The sequence below is a fragment of the Microcebus murinus genome, chromosome 32, assembly GCF_040939455.1.
Source record: "Microcebus murinus isolate Inina chromosome 32, M.murinus_Inina_mat1.0, whole genome shotgun sequence".
Lineage (NCBI taxonomy): Eukaryota > Metazoa > Chordata > Mammalia > Primates > Cheirogaleidae > Microcebus > Microcebus murinus.
In genome coordinates this window covers 4,192,528-4,204,136 of record NC_134135.1, presented here as the reverse complement: position 1 = coordinate 4,204,136, position 11,609 = coordinate 4,192,528, and positions in this window count along the sequence as shown.

Here is an 11,609-nt window from a genome sequence, read left to right as displayed (position 1 = left end):
CAACAAACCGAGACTCTGTCTCAAAAAAAAAAAAAAAAATCCCTGCTGCCCAACAGCACTGACACACAGGGCCATACCCATCTCCAACCCATGTCTGGGTGTCAAGCCCTTTGCAGGACCATGTTTAGGAGAGTTCAGGAAGTCCCTTTTCCACATATGAGAGGGGAGATGCCCGTTAGACGTCCCAGCAGAGAAGCGAGGCGACAACTAGGCACAGGATTCCAGAGTCCAAGGGAGAGGTCTGCAGGGGAAATGGAGACATGTGGGTGGGGTGTAAACCATGAGATGAGATGAGAAGGAAAGGCAGTGGGTGAGTGAGATGAGAAGAGGTCCAAAAGCCAAACTGTGGGCCACTCCACATTCAGACACCAGTGTGTTCAAGAAATAACTGAAGAGGAAAATGGTAAGAGATGATGGTGACAACAGAAAAGTAAACAGCAGGGACAGACCATTCCAACTCAATACAGCATAGAGAACACAGGCTTTGAGAAAGGTGGGTGAGCTGGTTAGAGATTTTTTTCCATTACTGTCTGAGATAGCAAAAAACCAAATTGTTTTTACTCCTCTTCACCCCCAACACAGAAGATTTCACTTCTGGTCACCAAAATGTGTGGTTTTCCCTATACTGATCAGTTCCCAGATAATTCCCACCTGAGAATCCTAAAATTTAACTTAATTCTCACTCTGTCTTTGGGGAGATAATGTCTGATCCTACAGGTTAAGAATTCAACTGAAGAAGACTGTCCCTCCTTTCACACACAGGACACAAGCGGTAGTTGTCACCTAAGCTTCTGAATGATCAGGTAACCATGGTTTTCAAATCCCTTCCCATGTTAGCTACAATGAATATTCCATCCAGCTGTTCTTCTGCATCCTTTGTAATATTCTTTGTAACAAATTAGTAAATCTACATAAAATGTTTTCCTAAGTTCTGTGAGCTGCTCTGGCAAATTAATACAGGCTGAGGAGGGGGTCATGGAAATCCCTAATTTATAGCCTGTTGGTCAGAAGTTCAGGTCCCAACCTGGGACTTGTGACTGCCATCTGAAGTGTGACCAGTCTTATGGAACTGAGCACTAACCCTGTGGGATCTGATGATAATTCCAGGTACACAGTGTCAGAACTGAGGTAAATTATGGGACACCAAGTTGTGTCTGATGGAGAATTGGCTGTTGGTGGGGAGAAATTCCCAATTATTTAGTGACCAGAGGTGAAGTATTTTGTCTTGAGTGTTCACTGTTACATTGAGTGTGACGGGGTGGGGGGGGGGGGGGGCGGGAACACTGTGGTTTTTCATCCCAGCTTACCTACTCTCCCACAACCTACCCATTCCCAGAAAAGGGAAGTGCATGACCCATAAGTGAATGACACTGCCCCCAGGCTGAATAGGAACTGCAAATGGAAGCCAGCCACTAATACCAATAATTATGAAATGCACCAGCATTACACACAGGAATCGTGCAACTTTCATTCTCATCTGTATAATTTAAAGAAACAAATTTTAAATTTCCTAGATTACAGTTAGGGTTTATGAGTTAGTGCACATGGGTTTTGAGAAAGATTTCTCCAGAGAAAGTTTAGGATAGAGAGAAAAATTTTATTTTATTTCTCCAGATGGGAAAGGGCCACCACGAAAAGAAGAGGAAGAGTGTGTTGGCAGAGAAAATTGGATACTCAGGGTTTTTATTTAGGGGGTGAAGAAGATTTATGGCTGTAACAGAATTAATAGGGTACTGAACTATTGTATCTGCTCCTTCTTTTCTTCCTATCAGCAGGTAGATAATAGAAACAGCTGTCTTTCTTCTGGAGACGGGCTTATCCATGGTGATGTGCTCAATGGTCATCGAGGGTGTTGTGGTGTGTGCCTTAGTCCCAGCTACTCAGGAGGCGGAGGCAGGAAGATCACTTGAGCCAAGGAGTTTGAGGTTGCTGTGAGCTAACCTGATGTCATAGCACTCTACTCTAGCAATGGAGTGAGACTCTGTCTCAAAAAATTAATTAATTAATTTAAAAAGTTCATTCTCTGTGGCCAGGATAGTGTAAGGAAAAAAAACAAAAAACATTTCAGGGAGACAAGAATTACATGTAAAGTCATAAATCAATACAAGTAAGGCATATATTGGTTTGGCCCCAAAAGGTAGGACATCTCAAAGTGGGGGCTTACAGGCTATAGGTGGGTTTAAAGATTCTTTGATTTGTAATTGGTTAAAGCAATGAAGCTGTGTTCGCCTAAAGGCTTGGAATGTTGTAAGTTAAGATAAGGAAGTGTGTTAAACACAAACAAGCCACTGTACACATATCCAGACTGCAGCGATGTGTTATATTGAGGACCTGCAAGTTTGTCTTCCACAGCCTTAGGCCTTTTAATGAGATACAGAGAATATCCACACGGCAAGAGGGGCATGATGAGGCACATCTGACCTCCCTTGCTGACCTCCCTTGCTGTAGGGAGGTCAGTTAGTAACTTAGCAACTCAGTTTTAGGGTATCCCATTGGCCAAGAGGGAGACCAGTCAGCTGGTAGGGGCTGACTTAAGATTTTATTATAGTTCATACACTCCTTTTTTGCAAATTCCTGCCACCTATTCTTTAGCTTGGGGTCTGTTTATGGGCCTCCAGCATTCTTTCTTCCATTCTTTCTCGGTTTGTCTGTAAACTCTCACTTACTCTTAGACACACATTCAGAGGGAGAGAGATGGAATAAGATGCTAGCCTCGGGAACAGCACATTTCCCACTGGGATGGCATTTGGGGAAGAACAGTGAGTGTCAAAGACACGTCCAAGTCACACCCTCGCCCACACCACACTGAGTCAGGCGATGTGGTGGCTGTGAAGGAGAAACCTGTGTTAGGGAGAATTTCATCCTTCTTGATGTTGTGGAATAGTTTTTGCAGGATAGGCAGCAGTTCTTCTTTGTAGGTGTGGTAAAATTCAGATGTGAAACCATCTTGTCCAGGACTTTTCTTTTTAGGAAGGTTTTTTATTGCTGTTTCAATTTCAGTATTTGATATTGGTCTGCTCAGGAATTTTATTTCTTCCTGGTTGAGACTATGGAGGCTGTATGTTTCTAAGAAATTGTCCATTTCCTCCACATTTTACAGTTTGTGTATATAGAGGTTTTTGTAGTATTCATAAATTATATCTTGTATCTCCGTGGCATCTGTTGTAATTTCTCTTAATTGTTCCTGATAGAGCTTAGTAGAGATTTTTCTTTTCTGCTTTTCATTAGTCTAGCCAAAGTTGTGTCAATTTTGTCTATTTTTTCAAAGAACCAACTTTTTGTTTTATTAATCTTCTGTATAGTTTCCCTGTTGTCAATTTTGTTTAGTTCTGATTTGATCTTAATGATTACAATTCCTCTGCTGGGTTTGGGGTTGGTCTGTTCTTCTTTTTCCAGCTCTTTGAGATGATTCATTCAGATGCCAATTGTCATTCTGCATCTTAATATCTTAATATCATCAAATACCCAGCATCATAAATTCACACTGAAGCTAATTTTTTATTTTCTTTTCTTAACTCTCCAACATCCTTATTCAAATGGCAGTAAGCTGCCGCTCATTTTAAAAGTGTTGCCGCACAAATGAGAGAGGGAAAGCAGGGTCCACCCCAAGCAATAGGTTGTCTATTTGCGATCTTTTCGACTTTTGGATATAGGCATTTATGGAAATAAACTTTCCTCTCAGGACTGCTTTAGCTGTGTCCCACAGGTTTTGATAATTTGTCATTTAGTTCAAAGACTCTTTTGATTTCCATCTTTATTTCCTTGTTTATAATGTGATCATTCAGCAGAAGGTTGTTTAGTTTCCATGATTTTGTGTAGAAATGAGAGTTCCTGTTAGGTTTGATTTCTACTTTTATTCCATTGTGATCTGAAAAGATACATGGTATAATTTCTTTTTTTTTTAATTGTTTGAGATATGCTTTATGTCCTAGGATATAGTCAACCTTAGATAATGACCCATGAGCTGATGAGAAGAATGTATATTCAGTGGTTTTGGGGGTAGAATGTCCTGTAAATGTCAGTCAGGCCCATTTGTTCTAGAGTTCTGTTTTAAGTCCATTATATCTTTGTTGATTTTGTGTTTGGAGGATCTGTCCTGTGCTGTCAGTGGGGTGTTAAAGTCTCAGACTATTATGGTGTTGTTGTTTATCCATTTGTTTAGATCAAGTAGAGTTTGATTTATGAATCTGGGTGCACCAAGGTTGGGTGCATATATATTTAGAATTGTTATGTCTTCTTGTTGAATTGTACCCTTCAGCATTATATAGTGACCTTCTTTGTCTTTTATTACTTTTGTTGATTTAAAAACTAAGTTATCTGTAATCAGCACTGCCATGCCAGCTTTCTTTTGGCTTCCATTTGCTTGAAATATTGTTCTCCACCCCTTTACCTTTAGTCTAACTGCATCTTTGGAGGTAGATGTGTTTCCTAAAGGCAACAGATACTTGACTTGTATTTTTTTATCCATTTGGCCAGCCTATGTCTCTTCAGTGGGGAGTTCAAGTTATTCACATTTATTTAGATAACTGACAGGTGGGGCAGATTTCTGTTCATTATGTTGGGTTGAACTTTATTGATTTGTTTTCTCTCTTTAGCCATTGTGGTATCTGGGCTTTGATCTTTAGCTTTTGAGTAGATTTACATTTGTGAGTGTTTATTGTGCTGATCCATGTGTAACACTGTTTTGAGTATTTCTTGTAGGGCGGATCTTGTCTTGGTGAATTCCCTCAGTCTTTACTTATCTGAGAATGTCTTGGTTTCTCCTTCATATACAAAACTTAGTTTTGCAGGGAATAAGATTCTAGGCTGGGCATTATTCTGTTTCAGAAAAGTGAGAATGGGGCCCCAGTTTTTCCTTGCTTGTAAAGTTTCAGTAGAGAAGTCTGGAGTTATTCAGATTGGCTTTCCTTTGTATGTCACTTACTTCTTTCATCTTACAGCTTGTAGAAGGCCCTCTTTAGTTGGTATTTTTGTCAGTCTGATGACTGCATATCATGACGTCTTCCTGTTTGCACTGAATCTCCCAGGGGTCTGTTGAGCTTCTTGAACTTGTATATCGACATTTTTACCAAGGCCTGGGAAATTTTCCTCTGTTATATTTTCAAATAGCTTATCCAACCTTATGGGTAACCCTATAACCCTCACATTAGGTTTCTTCACATAATCCTACATCTCTTGAAGGCTTTGCTCTTTTCTCCTTTCTCTACTCTATATCTGTGATTGATTTATTTAATTGGAAGGTATTATCTTAAATCTCTGAGATTCTTTCTTCCATTTGATCTACCCTGTTCTTGAGGCTTTCCACTGTGTTTTGTAGTTCCCTGAATTGATTCTTCATTTCCAGGGGTTCGGTTTGATTTTTCTTCATTATTTCAATTTTTTTAGTAAATTTTTGTTCCAGGTCCTGGAATCTTTTTGTGTTTTCTTTGTGTTGGCTATCCAGTTTTTCTTGCAAGTGTTTGACTCTTTTTACGATCTATGCTCAAAATTCTTCTGTCATTTTGGTGGCCTGATCATGGTTGATGTCCATTTCTAAGGGGCTGGTGTTGCTCTTTCTGGGTGTGCTTTCTGTTTGAGTTTTCATATTTCCTTCGCTGATTTCTTCCCATCTGGATCAGTTGTTGCTTCTTACCTTTAGGTTTTTGTTTGGATAATGACATGCCCTGTTTAGTCTGTGAGCCAGTAGGTGCTGTTTGTGGGTGAGATTCGACCACACCCTGTATGATGAGTCAGTAGATGCCATAAAAGGGTGTGCAGAATGTCCTCCCTGTCAGTAGGTGGTGCTTGCTAGGATGAGCAGGCTACACTGTTATTTTGGGGTCCTGTAACCAGCTCTTGTTCCTCTAGAGAGGCACACTAGTGCCTCAGGTGGTGGGTGGGACCCTGGGACTTCCAGGTGTGTCCTTATTCTTTACCTCAGTGAGAGCTGGTCTGGGAGTGAGTCTGGGTGGAGCTGGGTTGGGTAAGCCTGCCTTCAAGCACCAAAAATGCTGTTAGCAGGGGTCAAAGTTCTGTTCTCTGCTTCCCAGAAAAGCTGTCAGGGAGGGGCTGGAATGGCCCCACTCAGAAAGTCTATGTGTGGGGTGGGGCTGCCTGAGACCCGCAGTCTGGAGCAGGCCTCGCTTCTTTCTACCCTTCCCAACTCCGCAGCTACTCCTGGGCCTCTGCCAGCAGGCCAGACCTCACATCACCTCGTCTCCACTGGCTGTCATGCTGGCAGGGAGGTTCCCTACCCAGGGTCACCACCTGGGCTGGGCACACAACTCCCCCTTGTGAGGAGGGTTGCCCTCAAGCTGGTCTGCCCCTGCAGGCACACACACCTTAATAGACTCGTTCACAAATATCCCTTCTGTGTCCCTGGCAATGTGAGACCTGCGTGCACGGGATCTGGTCTGCAGGTCTGACCTCTGGGCCCCGGATTTCAATCCCTGACCCCACCAGGGAGAGAAGTGCCAGTTCTAATTCACCCATGGGGAGCCAAACTGGGTAGATGTCTCAGCCTCAGGATGTGCCCCGTTCTCCTGGAATCACTGGCCAGCAGGACCTGGGAGGGCTGGCGGGTAGGGAGCTCAGAGTCTGAACACCCTTCTGTCAGCTGAAGAGCCACAAAAGGGAAGGTCCTGTTCCCTGGAGATGCCTCCGGCTGGTGGCCATATTGTCTCTGTCGGCAACCATGGAGAGGGAAGGGGGAAGGGGAGAATATAACAATATAGTGCCTGCCGCGAGGCTCAGGTCTGTGCACACAGAGATACCCCAAGGGAGTTGGGAGCCTGGTGCTGCACCACTCACTGGCGGTAGCCGTCTCTGGGCTGGTATCCGCAGGTCTCTCCAGCCGCTGAGGTGACGTGGCCTGATTACAGGACGGGGGATGACACTGAACATAAAATAACGACACAGATGCACATGGACATAATGACTTGAGTGACCAATGCACCAGTCGCTTTATTTTTATACCCCCCCCAGACCCAAGGTTAGTTCCTTGTATGGGAGCAACTGAGCATAGCAGTGATATCAGTCAATTCTGGAGTTGTATCAAAAAGGAACAATTTCCCATGGTCTCAGACCTCAAAACGGTTACTAAAGTGAGACAGGCAACATAAAACAATGCAGCCATTTGAAGTGCTTCTTGGTCTCAATCCCAGGCGGCGGCTCCTCCCTGGCCCCCACGGTTGTGCTGTCTTAGGTCGCCCCCCTCCATGGGGAGTCTTACTCATCATTGACTACCAACCATCAATTGGGGGCCAGTTCTTGGGAGAGTTCTTCGTGTTCTTGTTCTCATGGCCTCCAGACTCCCACCACGGGGGCCCTCTGTGTGGGAATTGGGAGCATTCGCTTATGTGCAACAACTCAGGCCTCTTATCAAGTCACAAGGCAGCAACCGCGTCTGAAGAAAATGCTGACTACTGCTGCGTCAGGCAGCACACGTACATTGCAGACTATAATGAATGATTAGTATAAGGCATCACACCAGAATCAGCCCCCAACACTGGGGAGCCCACCAGCAGTCTGAGATGCAAGGGAGGGGGAAGTTAACTATTCCACCTACCCTTGCCACTGGTCTCCAAGCTTCTTGGGAGGTCTCTGCTTCCAGTTCTCCTCCACAACCTCCTCCCATGGAGTCTCCTATAGTCTCCGGTACCTCTCCTTTTATGCTCATCTGCTTGCTTCTTTCTTTTAATTTCTTCTAGAAACTGTCTTTTTTGCAGAGATACTAAATCTGGAGGTGTTTCTCATCCGCCATATTGCTCCACATCCCCCCCCTTTTTTTTTGAGACAGAGTCTTTGTTGCCTAGGCTAGAGTGCCATGGTGTCAACTTGGCTCACAGGAACCTCAAACTCCTGGGCTCAAGCAGTCTTATTGCCTCAGCCTCCTGAGTAGCTGGGACTACAGGCATGCACCACCATGCCCAGCTAATTTTTTCTATATATTTTTAGTTGACCAATTAATTTCTTTTTATTTTTAGTAGAGACGGGGTCTCGCTCTTGCTCAGGCTGGTTTCGAACTCCTGACCTTGACCAATGCTCCCGCCTCCACCTCCAGAGTGCTATGATTATAGGCGTGAGCTACTGGGCCTGGCCTTGCTTAGATAATTAATAGCATTTTTATCAATGCTTTTATATTAAGGAATATATGTTGTTTAGACATAATGCTCTTGCACACTAAATAGACTACAGTATAGTGTAAATATAACTTCTATATATGCACTAGAAGACAATACAATTCAAGTGACTCCCTTTATTGTGATATCTGCTTTATTAGGATAGCTTGGACCCAACTTGAAATATCTCTAAGGCATGCCCATATCTAAAGTTCATTTAAGTATAAATTCACAGGTAATACTGGCCTATGATATAAAAGTGTAGACATAATAGAAACTTACCATGAATACAATTAAACATAAAGATTAACCATTTAAAAATGATGAGATACAATGAACAAAGTAAGTGCAACTATTCAGTACCTGGATAGAAATAATTGACTCTGTTTGTATCATGATTAGACTTGTCTTGCAGCCAGATGACATAAGTTGAATCCTGAGTCAGCTGAGTGGAATATGATTGAATCTTTTAAACTGTTTTGTTCTAGGTTTCTACATCTGTGAAATGAGATTATCATCAATACTTCTCTCAGAGAGTTGAGGACTCAATTATTATATATAAAGTATTAGTAAACAGTGGTCCTTGGTTTCTTTGAAAAAAAAATATCTATATACACATATACATATATATATTGATGGTGTCTGTTTCCCAGACTGGCCTCAAACTCCTGGGCTCAAGCAAAGCTTCCACCTCAGCATCCCAAGTAGCTGAAACTACATGTGCATGCCCCCACTCTCAACTTTTGTGTAATTGACTAATGTTTAAAGACAGGGTGTTACTATTTTTCTCAGGCTAGATTCAAATGCCTACACTCACCTGATCCTCTGCCTCACCCTCCTGAATAGCTGGGACTACAGGCATGTGCCACTGCACCTCACCTTATACTGATTCTCATTGTGTGATTGATATAAAGAAAAATATATATGCAACACAAAAAATAGCATTTAAATAGAAATATAATTATTAGATATTTCTGGAAGGAAAGAAATCAGAGAATATTGAATGTAAGATTCCATAGTAAAAGTAGCACAAATCTCATGTTTTCTTGCAAGATTCTCTGGCTCTGAGTAGGAATGTCATCCAATGGAAAGTGACAGACTGGCCTCCAGGGATTAGGAAATGGGTATCTCTACCTCACAAACTGTAATTAAAATCTTGGAGATTTTCTCATATGCCTATATTTTCATATACTTTTCAGATATGGTTATTGAGACTAAAAGGTTAGATATAACTGGTTAGCCTCTACATAGTTGACTTTCAAACACCTGATCTTACACGACTCCCACACTGAGACTTCAGTTAATCATCCTGTAATATAACAGTTCACTGAATTAAACATTCCTTTTTAATTATCACAGAGCAACTAGTTTGTATCAGCCATTCACTTATATGCACTTTCATGTCATAAAATTTTGTCTCCAAACAGCACTTTCATTTTTATTATACCCATGTAAGTATCTCAAGTGAGATTGCAGAGATGACTCAAGTGCAAGACATAATGTAACTTCTCAATATTGTATGTTAATTAAAGAATTGTTAAAGATCCTTTAACCTTAGGAACCACATGGTTACACTTCCAACATGAAGCATCCGTCCAAAGTGAAATAAAACTATGCAGGTAGAAGAAACACAATTCATAGTCGTAAAAAATGATAAAATTTTATTAATACATAAAATCCGTGATACGGTTTGAAAAGAACAGTAGGAAATAATGCCAGCAGTTAAATGTGATTCAGGATCAAGAATATGCTGCTGTGGTTCTTCTGATTAAATTCTCATGATAAATGTCCTTTCAATTTCAAGAATAAGACTATTTTTCAACAATCTTGCTAATAGCTATTTTCTCGAGTGGAGAAGGTGCTACCATTTCCCCCGCACTATTTCTACTATATAATCAGTCCCAGATAACACTCTTCCAATAAAAATTCTATTCTTCTATGGTACTGGATATCTGTATTTTATCAGAGCATTCCTTTCCTATATAACACAGTGGCATTCTGTGTGGAGAAGGGTGCCCTGGATGCAACGAGCATGACTGATAATAGGTTTACATTATTTGTAGCCCCTTCCAAATAGTCTCTCACTCACTGAACACTTAATTTTAAAAGGCAGTATCCTCGATCTCCAGGAACATGAATAGAAATCATCCTCCCCTAGAAAAGTAGGCCTTTTCCTCTAATTGATTCTTTCCTATTACACTATCATGAAATGAATGTAAGAAAGGCCTAATAAAAAGATTCCAAACTTCAGTTTAAAAGTCATAAACAGTGCCCTTTCCAAGAAACTTACAATTGCATAAAATATTTTATAACCTGAAAATAACTACCTATTTCAAATGTCCTTTCACCTTTGATATATGACATGACTTATAGTATGATTTGTAATTTTTCTGTAGTACATACCAAAAGTTAATTGTGAAGAATTAGACTTCTTTATTCTTTGTATGAACTCTCTAATGTGGAGTGTATTGTGAAAATTGGTTAAACAATTAAACATATCATTACATTTATAAGCATTCTTTTGAGTATAAATTCTTTATTGAATCCTGAGGACACACCTTAGATTAGTGAACTTTCTAGATTCACTACATTTACCTTGTTTTTATCCAGTATGAAACTCTCATGACAAAAAACTCATGACTGTTTGACTAAAAGGCTCAATACATTCACTGTTTATGTAGCTGTTCTCCAGTATGGACATACCCAGTTTGACAGTTTTGATGTTTGAATAAAAGCCTACACACGCACCTTATGTGTGTATGGTTTCAACAAAGATATATTTTTTGAATGCCTAGGTTTGAGGCCAGGAAAATGTTTCTGTCACATACTTTACAATTATACCAATGCTCTTTAGTATGAATTGTCTATGTTGACTCATGCTTGAACTTTTTTTTTTTTTGAGATGGAGTCTCACTTTGTTGCCCAGGCCAGAGTGAGTGCCATGGCATCAGCTTAGCTCATAGCAACCTCAATCTCCTGGGCTCAAGCAATTCTATTACCTCAGCCTCCCGAGTAGCATGCGGCACCATGCCCAGCTAATTTTTTCTATATATATATTAGTTGGCCAATTAATTTATTTCTATTTATAGTAGAGATGGGGTCTCACTCTTGCTCAGGTTGGTTTGGAACGCCTGACCTTGAGCAACCCACTCGCCTCAGCCTCCCAGAGAGCTAGGAATACAAGCATGAGCCACTGTGCCTGGCCTCATGCTTGAACTTTTAGTGAAGGTTTGAAACCCTCATCCTATTTGTAATGTTTCTTTCAAGTACAGATTCTCTGATGATGTGTAAGGTGTGAATTGTGGCAGATTGTGCCACATTCATTACATTTAAATGGTTTCTTCCCTGTATGGGTTATCTGATGTGTTGAGGACTGAATGTACATTAAAAGATTTGCTGCACTCATTTGTTAAGGTTTGTCTCCAGAAAGAATTGTTTAGAAACTACTGATGTCCGAATTATACCCTAAGGCTTGCCACATTCAATACATTTGTAAGGCTGCTCTCTGCT